We start from the raw sequence: 10,821 nt of genomic DNA, 5'->3' as shown, positions 1-10,821 counted from the left end.
AACTCCTTATAGGCAGCAGTGGGAATTGAGCACAGGTTGCTGGTACCGTAAAGCATTGTGCTAACCACTACGCTACTGTACCACCCCTATAAGCTCACGGAAAGTGGCAATGTGAGTAGGTAGAGTGGTAAAGAAGGCAGTGACACACTTTCTGTCATTGGTTAGGTTAATGACTATGAGTGAGTAAACCATGTTATAGAGAGTTATATGGCCCAGAAATAGGCTCTTCAGTCCAACTGATCCATGCTGACCAAAATGTCCCATTCAGACTAGTCCCATTTACCACCATTTAGCCTGTAATCTTCTAAACTAGTAGTTCTAAAAGTGGACTTAGTTACTTCTCTTGGGGTGATGTGAGTTTGAAAGGTGCCAATGAAGTTAAAGTGGGTGCTGGGGATGGCACGCAGTAGCAAAGGGGACAGCTGAGAGACTACAAGGTTAATTTGAGAAATGAATTACTTAGTATAAACATTTGATCCTCAGTGCCTCATAATTGATTACAAAGATCATCGAAAATTACAGCATCGAAAATTAATTAAAATTCATTTTGTGTTTTTTTCTGATTCAGCTCAGGGTATTCACATATACATCAACAAACAAAGGCAATGCCTCACACGTGTTGAAGGCTACAAGACAACACTTTATTAGAACGAGCACAAACGTAATAGAGAAAAGAAACAGATTTCTGCAGTATTTGCAGTACAGAAATCAAAATAGCACCTACCATCCACTAAACAATCCAACCTCTGCAATTTTGGGTGGCTGGGGGAAACACAGATCCAACAATCTTACAAGCAAACATACAAATGCTGGAGGAACTCAGCAGGACAGAGAGCATTGATGGAAAAGCGTGAACAGTCAGTTCAGATTCTTCATCAGGACTGATGAAGGGTTTCAACCCAAAACGTTGACTCTAACCTTTTCCATAGATGTTTCCAGGCCTGCTGAGTTCCTCCAGCATTTTGCTTTGGATTTCCAGCATCTTCAGATTTTCTCATGTTTGTGAACCTTACAAACAGCTTTTTTTCTCTCTCTGCCTCACTCTATTTCGCTCTCTCTCTCACACAAGTGCTCTCTCACTCCCACTCTCTCTCTCACTCTAACTCTGACTCTTAGCACTAGCAATGATCGTGACCTAGCCTAAGAAAAAGCTCTCACACTGCACATAGAAAATCCCCCCCTTTTATACCCTTTAAGACTCCTTCAAAGCATAACATAATTATCACTCCAGTACCTTTCCATCCCTTGTGTACCAGCTGCACTCCCTTTATCTCTGTGACTTCCAGACCAGCCACATTATTTATTTATTTAATAATTGACAATACAGCACAGAGTAGGCCCTTTTGGCCCTTCGAGACATGCCACCCAGCATTCCATCAATTGCCTAATCACGGGTCAATTTACAATGACCAATTTACCTTGCAACCAGTCCATCTTTGCAATGTGGGAGGAAATCAGAGTGCCCAGAGAAAACCCACATGGTCATGGGAAAAATGGACAAACTCCTTACAGGCAGTAGCGGAAATGAACCTGGGTTGCCTATACTGTAAAGCATTGTGCTAACCACTACACTAATGTGTCACCCCAATTTAGGAAAAAGGAGACAACAGGTCTGTAAGGAAGATGACATTCTTCACCGGTACCTCATCTTAATGATGTCCATTCAAGAGAGAGACAAAACATTGGTCAATAAGAGGGAAAACAGATCATTACCACAGTACAACATGACACCATTTTGTCTTCAAACTTCTGCTTTATTTTGGCATTTACCAAGGAGGAATGACAATGAGCTCAGTCCTTACATCTTCCTAACCTACCATTCTCTTAGACTTTGATCGAAGATTAATGTTCAAGTTCAAAGTAAACTGTAGTTTAACATACTACATATATGTCACCATATACAACCCTGATATTCATTTTCTTGCGGGCATACTCAATAAATCCATGATAGAATAATAACCATAATAGAATCAATGAAAGACTTCACCACTTGGAAGTTCAATCAGTGGGCAAATGACAACAAACTGTGCAAATACACATATATAGAAATAATAATAATAAAGCAAGCAATAACTACTGAGAACATGAGAAGAAGAATCCTTGAAAGAGAGTCCATAGGTTGTGTGAACATTTCAATGAAGGGACAAGTGAAATTGAGTGAAGTTGTCCCCTTTGGTTCAAGAGCCTGATGATTGAAGGGTAATAACTGTTCCTGAACCTGGTATTGTGAGTCCTGGGGCTCTTGTACTTTCTTTAGAAGAAAGTACAGAGAGAAGAAAGCGTTATCTGGGTGGTGAGGGTCCATGATGATGGCTTCTGCTTTTCTGTGACAATGCTTCATGTAGATGTGCTCAGTGGTGTGGAGGGATTTACCCTGATGGACTGGGCTGTATCCATTACAGTTTGTAGGATTTTTTTGTTCAAGGGAATTGGCGTTTCCTTACCAGGCTGTGATGCATCCAGTCAATATCCAATACTCTCCACTACACATCTACAGAAGTTTGTCAAAGTTTTAGATGTCATGCTGAATCTACACAAACTCCTAAGGAAATAGAGGCTTTCTTTGTAATTGCAGTTAACATGCTGGGCACAGTACAGGTCCTCTGAAATAATAACAGCAGGGAATTTAAAGTTGCTAACCCTCTCCACCTCTGATCCTCTGAAGATAATTGGCTCATGGACCTCTGGTTTCCTTCTCCTCAATTCTATAAGCATTTCCTTGATCTTGCTGACATTGAGCAAGAGGTTGTTGTTATGACACCACTCAACCAAATTTTCAATCTCCACTCTATATACTGATTCATCACCACCGGGCCTGTGACAGTAGGTGGAAACCACTGTCCTAAATCTTTCTAATCCATGTACCTGTCTAATATGAATAAAGATTCATATTGTACCTGTCTCAACCACTTCCTCTAGCAGCTGATTTCACATAGATACCACTTTTGTGTAAAAACCTGTTGCCCTTCAATTTGCTATTAAGTTTGTCCTGTTGAAGGGTTTCAGCCCGAATCATCAACTGTACTTTTTCCCATAGATGCTGCCAGGCCTGCTGAGTTCCTCCAGCATTGTGTGTGTGTTGCTCAGATTTCCAGCATCTGCAGATTTTCTCTTGTTTGCTATTATACCTTTCCACTTTCATCTTAAACCTGTGCCCTCTAGTTCTTGATTCCTCAACTCTGGGAAAAAGACTGAATGCATTCTCCCTAACTATTTTCCTTCATAATTTTATAAGATCACCTCTCGGCTTTCAATACTGTAATGCCTATCCAGCCTCTCTCTATTCCACATTTGGAATATTTTGTTCAGTTTGACCACCTGCTTTCCTATACCAAAACTGAACATATCAACATCCTGTACAACTAGATCGTAAGCTCCCAACTTTAATACTCAGAGCTCTGACCTATGAAAGCCAGCATGCCAAAAGCCTTCCTCACCACTCTGTCTCCATTTTCAATGAACCACGTATTTGTACTCCAAGGCTCCTCTGTCGACAACACTCCCTGTGGCATTCCTATACAGCGAAAATCCTACCTGGATTTGACTTTTCAAAATGGAACACCTCTGTTATGGTACAAATCCAACCACACTGGTCTCTGCATGGGTTTTAGGTACTACAATTCTCCAGTGTGTAGACAGATGGTGCGATCCTTTTAAAATTCTGGCCCACTTCACTAATTGGAGGCCACGTTTTGGTACCCAGATTTGGCTATTTAAAGAGCACCTGAACTCAGGCTTGGTGCTCAATCGTTAGTTCAACTTTGGTTCAGTTTGTGATTGTGTTTAAGACTTCTGTCTCATTTGGATTCTCATCTACTCTCATTAGGTACTCATCTAGAATCTAGTCAAGAGCCCTATTCTTGTTTCAGTCTTAGAATCATGTCTCAATTCTTGTCTTAGATACTCCAGCACTTGGGTCTTTACCATCCTTGCCTAGACCGCTTGTCACGACCTCACACTTACCCAAATTAAAATTAATTTCCTTACTCACTCATCTGATCAAGATGCCCCTGTAATTTTTGATATCCTTCATTGTCCACTATGCCACCTGTTTTAGTGTCATTTGCAAACTTACAAACCTTGCCCTGTACGTTCTTATCCAAATCTTAGATATACAGTAGATGACTTTTTTCCCCTCCTAAATTCCTGCTTGAGTACATCCCTACATCCCCTATACACCTTCGGAATTCACTTGATCCCAGCTGCCTATACCTACCCTTTTCTTCTTTCTGGCCGTGTGCTCACTATTCCTTGTCATCCAGGATTCCCTGCTCCTACCAGCCTTGCCCTTCACTCTATGAGAACATGCAGACCTTGAGCTCTTCTGATATCACCCCCCATTTGCCTGTGATTCTTTTGCCTGCAAACAACCTACACTAGTCAATCTTTGCAAGCTCCTGCCTTGTGTCATCAAAATCTGTCCTGCCTTAATTTAGAACTCGAAATCTGTGGACCAGTTCCGTCCATTCTATGACTGTTTTAAAACTAATAGAAGTAAGGTCATTCATCCCAAAATGCTCCCCCATTCTCACTTCAGTCAACTACCCCACCCTATACCCAGACCTTATCCAACGTGAATGGAAATGCGCGACTTTGCTCTACATCAGTGGTTCCCAACCTTTTCTATGCCCCACACCCCTAGGAAATGTTTGATTAATGTTTGCACCCCCTACAAAAGTAATATCACATTTGAAGATGAAGAAGTCTAATTTCTAATTTTTGAACCACATACAATACTACGGGTGAACAAATTGAACTTAAAAAAATAAGCTTTTAACTCAGTGCATAAAATGCAAATATAAATTGAGTAATTAGATTCTAATTTATTCAGAAAAAATTGTAAACTGTAAATTGATGAGACTCCTCAACTCTGAGGTGTAACTCCCAGGTAACACTGATGAGAATCCTCAACACTGACTCGGGCAGCAGGAGTCTGGAGTGAGTTGACGTCTCTCTCGACTCGGGCAGCGGGAGACTGGAGTGTGCTTGGGCCAAACGTTACTACCACTTCTCAAGGCACACTGGCAGCTGGCTGAGTGATGACTCATGACTTCTTACTCAAGCACACAAGCCACTCTTTGTTGCAACCCCTGAAATTCCATCTTGCTCCCCCTGGGGGTGCGGGCACCTCAGGTTGGGAACCCCTGCTCTACATCGAGAATATTTCAGAAATGACAGCTTGACTCTCACGTATCGCAGTCACTCACAACCAAAAGTGACTTTAAGGAAGCTTGTTTCAAGAACCAAGGTACCAGTAAAGACAACCAACAAAAGCAATGTGGTGTATAGGATCACCTGTGGAGGCTGCAACAAGAACTTCATTGGCCTAGACATTTACTCTTAACTCATTTACGGGAACACAAACTGGTGATACAGAGACACTGCTGCTAATCTTGGTTCATGAAAACCAAGAAGAACATTATTTTAACTAGGACACCACAGAGGTTCTGGTGCAGGCAAACACGAAGCAGGCTTGAGAATTTTCAGAGGCATGGTTCTCTCCTTATAACTCCCTAAACAAGCATATCGAAATAGACACCATCTACAAACCACGAAGAGCCAACAAAACCAAGCCAATAGAATTCAAAGATCACCTGAAGGGGTAGCCAATCAGGACTGAGGCAAGCAAACCAGGGGCTATATAAGTGCGAGCACTACCAGAGAGAAATACCAGCTGTGCACTGACGGTGTCACCTCAATTTGTGATAAAACGTCTACAAGCTAATTCCCAAGCTTGCGAACACCACAACATCAAATATACACGTGTATCTGTTTACACAATGTATGAACATGCCAATTGTCATTATTGTGTTTTGAAGCTGCCTGCCTGAAAGGATGGTGGAACTAATTACAATTATAGCTGTCAGCAGAGAAATGCATTTCTCCTTAAAAGAGCAAAAAAAAATGCAGACTTACAGGAAAATGAGCCATGTAAATAGGATTTACTGGGTAAGTTTTTCAGAAAGCAAATACTGTGTTGAATGAGTTAAATGGCCAACTTTCACTGCAACAATTCTATGATTACTTTTTAAAATGAAAATTAATTTCTGTTCATTTTGCTAATAGGCAGTATAGTAGTGTGGAATAGTGTAATAAAATCAGTTTTGTCATATCTGATAGAAAAATATGTGTTTAAAATGAAAAGTGTTTAAAATGACATTGAGGTTATTGCTGCATGGTGTCTTTGTGTGTCTGTGTCCATGTTTTCTCTGAAAAGTAGTTAAAATGCTTATAAAAAGAATTCACCCCTCCCCCTCGGAAGTTTTCATGTTTTATTGTTTTACAACAGTGAATCACAGTGCATTTAATATGGCTATTTTTGACACTGCTATTTCACGACACCAGAAATTCACTACCTTTGAACATGAACAGAATAGAAGTGGAACAGTGAGCTTCAGCTGTTGTTATGGGGGAAGAAATGAGAATATTTGAGTTGTACTCACCCAGACAAGAGGAAAGTGTACCATTATGCTTCTGAGTTTGTGTCTTGGAAATTATGGTAAGACTTCTGCATTGCCAGGAGGTGAACTGGTCATTACAAGATACCCAACCTCTGACCTGGTCTTTTAGCTATGGTAGTTATATGACTGGTCCAGAGGAGTTTCCAGTCAATGGCGTGAGATTCTGTAGTAATATCACTGAATGTCAAGGATATGTGGTTAGACTTTTTGGAGGTGGTTATTGACTAGTATTATTGTGGCATGAATGTTTCTTTCCATTCGTCATTACATATCCCTTGAAATGTTTTGCAATTAATACCTGTTGAATGTAGTTCTACCAGCATACCTTGATGCTATACTCGGTCAAAAGTTGACCTTGATGTCAAGGGCAACCACTCTTATTCCAGAATTTCAGCTCTTTGGTGCTCTTAAACTAACAAGGCTGCGATGAGGTCAGAAGCCAAGTGAGCCTAATAAGCCCCAAATTGGACTTTGATCAGTTGATGATTGGTGAGTAAGTATTGCTTTAGAGCACCACAAGAATTTACACCCAGATTTTTATCAACCAAATGCTGTTCTGATGGCTTCATCACAGATGAGCTTATTGACTTCTGCTGAAACTTATAGAACATGGAAGTTTCTTCACAAGAACAATTCCAGATTGACTAATTACTGCCTGATCAGTTTAAGTCTTGGACAACATGTGTTCTAAAGCAACTAGGGATTGTGCTCTAAAGCAATATTTACTCACTAATCATCTAAACAGATGTAGATGGGAATTTTATTTCAGGAAGAATTTATGCGTTGGGGTTGTTGAGCATCTTACAATTGTGGAATAAATCAAACCTATTTTGCAGATGTTAAGTAGTCATCCTGAAGCTCTTTAAACTAAAGGTTTTAACACAATTTCTCATTATGTTTTCTGTAAGTGGGTATCGATGTCACCTCTAACCAGATGACTTATGCGCACAATTAAGTATACACATACCACAGTAATAATGACCAAATAATCAGCATTAATGTTACTGAATAGGATAAATGTTGGTCAGAAAACTGGAGTTACATTTCTGAGAAAGGTTAAACATGTTGTTTGAGGTTGTGGATAAGGCTGGGAGAGAATTGGTCTGATGAATGGTCATTGACCTGAAATCTTAATAGTATAATTTTTCTTGTATTTTCTTATGGCATTTAGTTTGTAGAGTCTATGCTGCTCTTGGAGCAGTCCCATCTAAAGAAGACTTTTGTTGGGACTTCAACACTTTTATTTTGTTGCTGTGTTTTTTTTTACATATTATAGTCATTGCTAGATCTGCAGGTTTATTTATGAATTATCAAATTAGTAAGAGGCAGAATGATAGACCCTGGATATTGGTTCATGCTGTAAAAGTAGATGAGTTTACAATAAATACAAGGCCATGAGATATAGGAGCACATTGAGGCAATTTGGCATCGAAGTCCTCCTGATTTGCTGATTTATTATCCCCCTCAACCCCATTCTTCTACCTTCTTTCTATAACTTTTGATGCCCTTATTAATCAAGAACTTATCAACCTCTGCTTTTAATATAACCAATGATGTGACCTCCAATCAATTAATATCCATTCTCAGAAATTATTATGTGAAGAATTAAAGGGTGAAGTTACAAACAAATTAATTTATCTGCTCTACTTAAAGTTTTAGCATTGGCGAACGTATCTTTTATTTCTTCCCTAATTTATGCAGCTTACATGATGTTGGATGTGTACTCCTTTAGGAATTGTAGTAGCTTCATTGAGCTCACCTGCAGAAAAAGCCTAATTTCTCTTTTCTTTTTCCTTTTCAATGTGGATGGGGTTCTGTTAATGCCCTCGACCTGCAACTGGCACTCAAACTGTGGCTCTTTACAACAATGGGACCCACTCCCAGTGCTCACTGACCGGCTGTTTTTCGATATCCCAAGGGCATGGCCCAGAAGACAAGCATGCCTTTGGGGTACCTAGGCTTCGCAGCTCTGTGGACTTGCCGAATCTTGGTCAGTGTCACTGACTGAAGCATTGTGGGTGGAACCAGAGTATTGGAAACAGCTGTCAGAGGTCTTGGTACTTCGTGAATCCCTATCTCTCTGTCTTTTTCTCTTGTTGGTGGGGGAGAGTTTGCTGCTGATTCTCTAGTCAGAGAACTTGAAAACAGTGATGCAACAGATCTTAACACCCTAATCAGTGAGTTGTTTTGTCTCCCCACTCACTGAGTGTCACCTCGCTGCCCCTTTATTAGGGGGAGATAGAGAGGGAGGGAGAGAGAAAGGGAGAGAGAGAGACACGGTGGCATGTTGAATTATTGGGCGAATGATTATTTTTTGTTGTACCACATATCATGGCCTTTCTTGGGGGCTTTGCTATTGGGTGCAGGCTGGTGATGCTTTTTTGCTGAAATAAGTGGGAGGGTCAGGGTTGATGCTTTGCTGCTGCCTGTGTAGGAGGGGGAAAAAGGAGCTTTGGGGTTCTACTGTTTTCACTGTCACTCATTCTTTGGAATAGAAGAAGAAGAAGAAAGCCCTTAACTCTGAGTGGAGTCATCAGGACACAGTCATGACAGCGTTTTTTTTAGCAGGCTTTCTTGTTTATACGAGGCTGAGTTGCTAGTTCGATGCTCAACCCAGCATGGATGGAAAGCATGCAAGGGAACTGGCTGGATTCAAACTCGAGAGCCTTCACTCCGAAGTCCAGCGCTGATGCCACTACGCCACCAGCCGGCAATTCTTTGGAATACTCTTCTGTTTTTGCGAATGTCTGTGAGGAATAAAAATTTCAAGTTGTATTTTGTATATGTCTCCAATATTAAATGGAACTATTGAATTATTGAACTATCTGGCTGTAGTAAGACAATTAAATAGTCCCCTAGTATGATGAGATAGACTCTTAACCTCATAGTCCTTGCATGTTAATTGTCTGCCTGCACTGCACTTTTTCTGTAGTACTTTGTTCTGCATTCAGTTATTGTTTTCCTTCGTGAACTTCAATATACTGATGTAATGAAATGATGTCTATGGATGAAATGCAAAACAAGTTCTTTCCTGGATCTGGGTACATGTGACAATAACAAATCAGTTCACCACTTACCATAGAACGTAGGACAGTACAGCACAGTACAGGCCATTCAGCGCATGATGTGTCAACCTTTTAACCTAATCCAAGATCAATCTAATCCTTCCCTCTAACATAGCTCTCCAGTTTTCTTTCATCCACGTGCCTATCTAAGAGTCTCTTAAGTGTCTCTAATGTATCTGCCTCTATCACCAACCCCGGCTATTACCACTCTCATTTAAAACAACTACATCTGAGCTCCTACTTAAACTTTGCTCCAGTCATATTAAAAGTTTGTCCTTCTTTATTAGCCGTTGCCACCATGGGACAAAGGCACTGTCTATCCACACTATGTTTCTGATTATCTTATAAACCTCTGTCGAGTAACCTCTCATCGTTTGCTCCAAAGAGAAAAGTGCCAGCTTGTTCAACTTTTCCTCATAAATTATGCTCTGTAATGGTTTTGTTTATTATCAGAAAATGTATACAGTATATAACCTGAATCTTTGTAGACATACACAAAAAACAAAAGAACCCCAAAAAATGAAAGACAGAAAAAACATTAGAACCTCAAAGCCCACTCTCCCCCTCCTCCACATAAGCATCAATGCATCAACCTCACTTCTCTCCCTTCCCATTACAGCAAAAAAGCATCGGTGACCACCACCCACCAAGCAATAGCAAAGCACCCAAAGAAACCGTGATCTGCAGTCAACAAAAATTATTGTTTCCCCAACAGTTCAACAAGTCACAGGCTCTTTCTCTCACTAACAAAGGACAGAGGAATGTCACCCATTTCACAGCGAAAGGGGTGACTAACAGTCACTGTTACCATGTTAGTCTGCTGCGTCGCTTTTTATTCCAAGATTCTCCAACTCGAGAATCGGCAACAAACTCTCCTCACCATCGAGAGAGAGAGAGAGAGAGAGAGTGCTATCGCTCCACTACGAAGACCTCCACCCGTACATCCGCTACAGCGAAATCCTGATGTTCCTTCTCCTGCGATGCTTCAGTCAGCAACCCTGGTCTGGAATCAGTCATCCACAGGGCTGCACCCCGAAAGCACCATTTTCCAAGCCACACCTGGAGAATGTCGGAAAACGGTCAGCTGGTGAGCTCCAGGAGCCGGAACTTATCCACCATAAAAATCAAGGAGTGGGAGTTTGTTCAGCTTGTTTCCCACAATGACGTAGAAAAGAGGATGAGGTCTTGGAATGTGAATTTAGGTAGAAGATAAAAAAGTAGGACCTCTATTTTCAATGGCATATGCTCCTGAATATAGACTTGGGAAGCTACATCAGGTGAATATACGGCTGAAG

The 10,821-nt window shown here is 40.8% G+C and overlaps 1 long non-coding RNA gene across 1 annotated transcript; it reads right to left on the bottom strand.

Annotated features, from left to right (window-relative positions):
- Nucleotides 1-6,258: 6,258 nt before the first annotated feature.
- Nucleotides 6,259-10,424, bottom strand: LOC140729182 (uncharacterized). Its single transcript, XR_012099282.1, has 2 exons — nucleotides 10,335-10,424; nucleotides 6,259-9,208 (listed from the first exon to the last, which is right to left on the bottom strand). It is a non-coding gene; the product is annotated as an uncharacterized lncRNA (long non-coding RNA).
- Between the last annotated feature and the right edge of the window lie 397 nt (nucleotides 10,425-10,821).

Source organism: Hemitrygon akajei, chromosome 6 (genome assembly GCF_048418815.1).
Source record: "Hemitrygon akajei chromosome 6, sHemAka1.3, whole genome shotgun sequence".
NCBI lineage: Eukaryota > Metazoa > Chordata > Chondrichthyes > Myliobatiformes > Dasyatidae > Hemitrygon > Hemitrygon akajei.
This window is presented reverse-complemented; position numbering and strand designations above follow the sequence as displayed.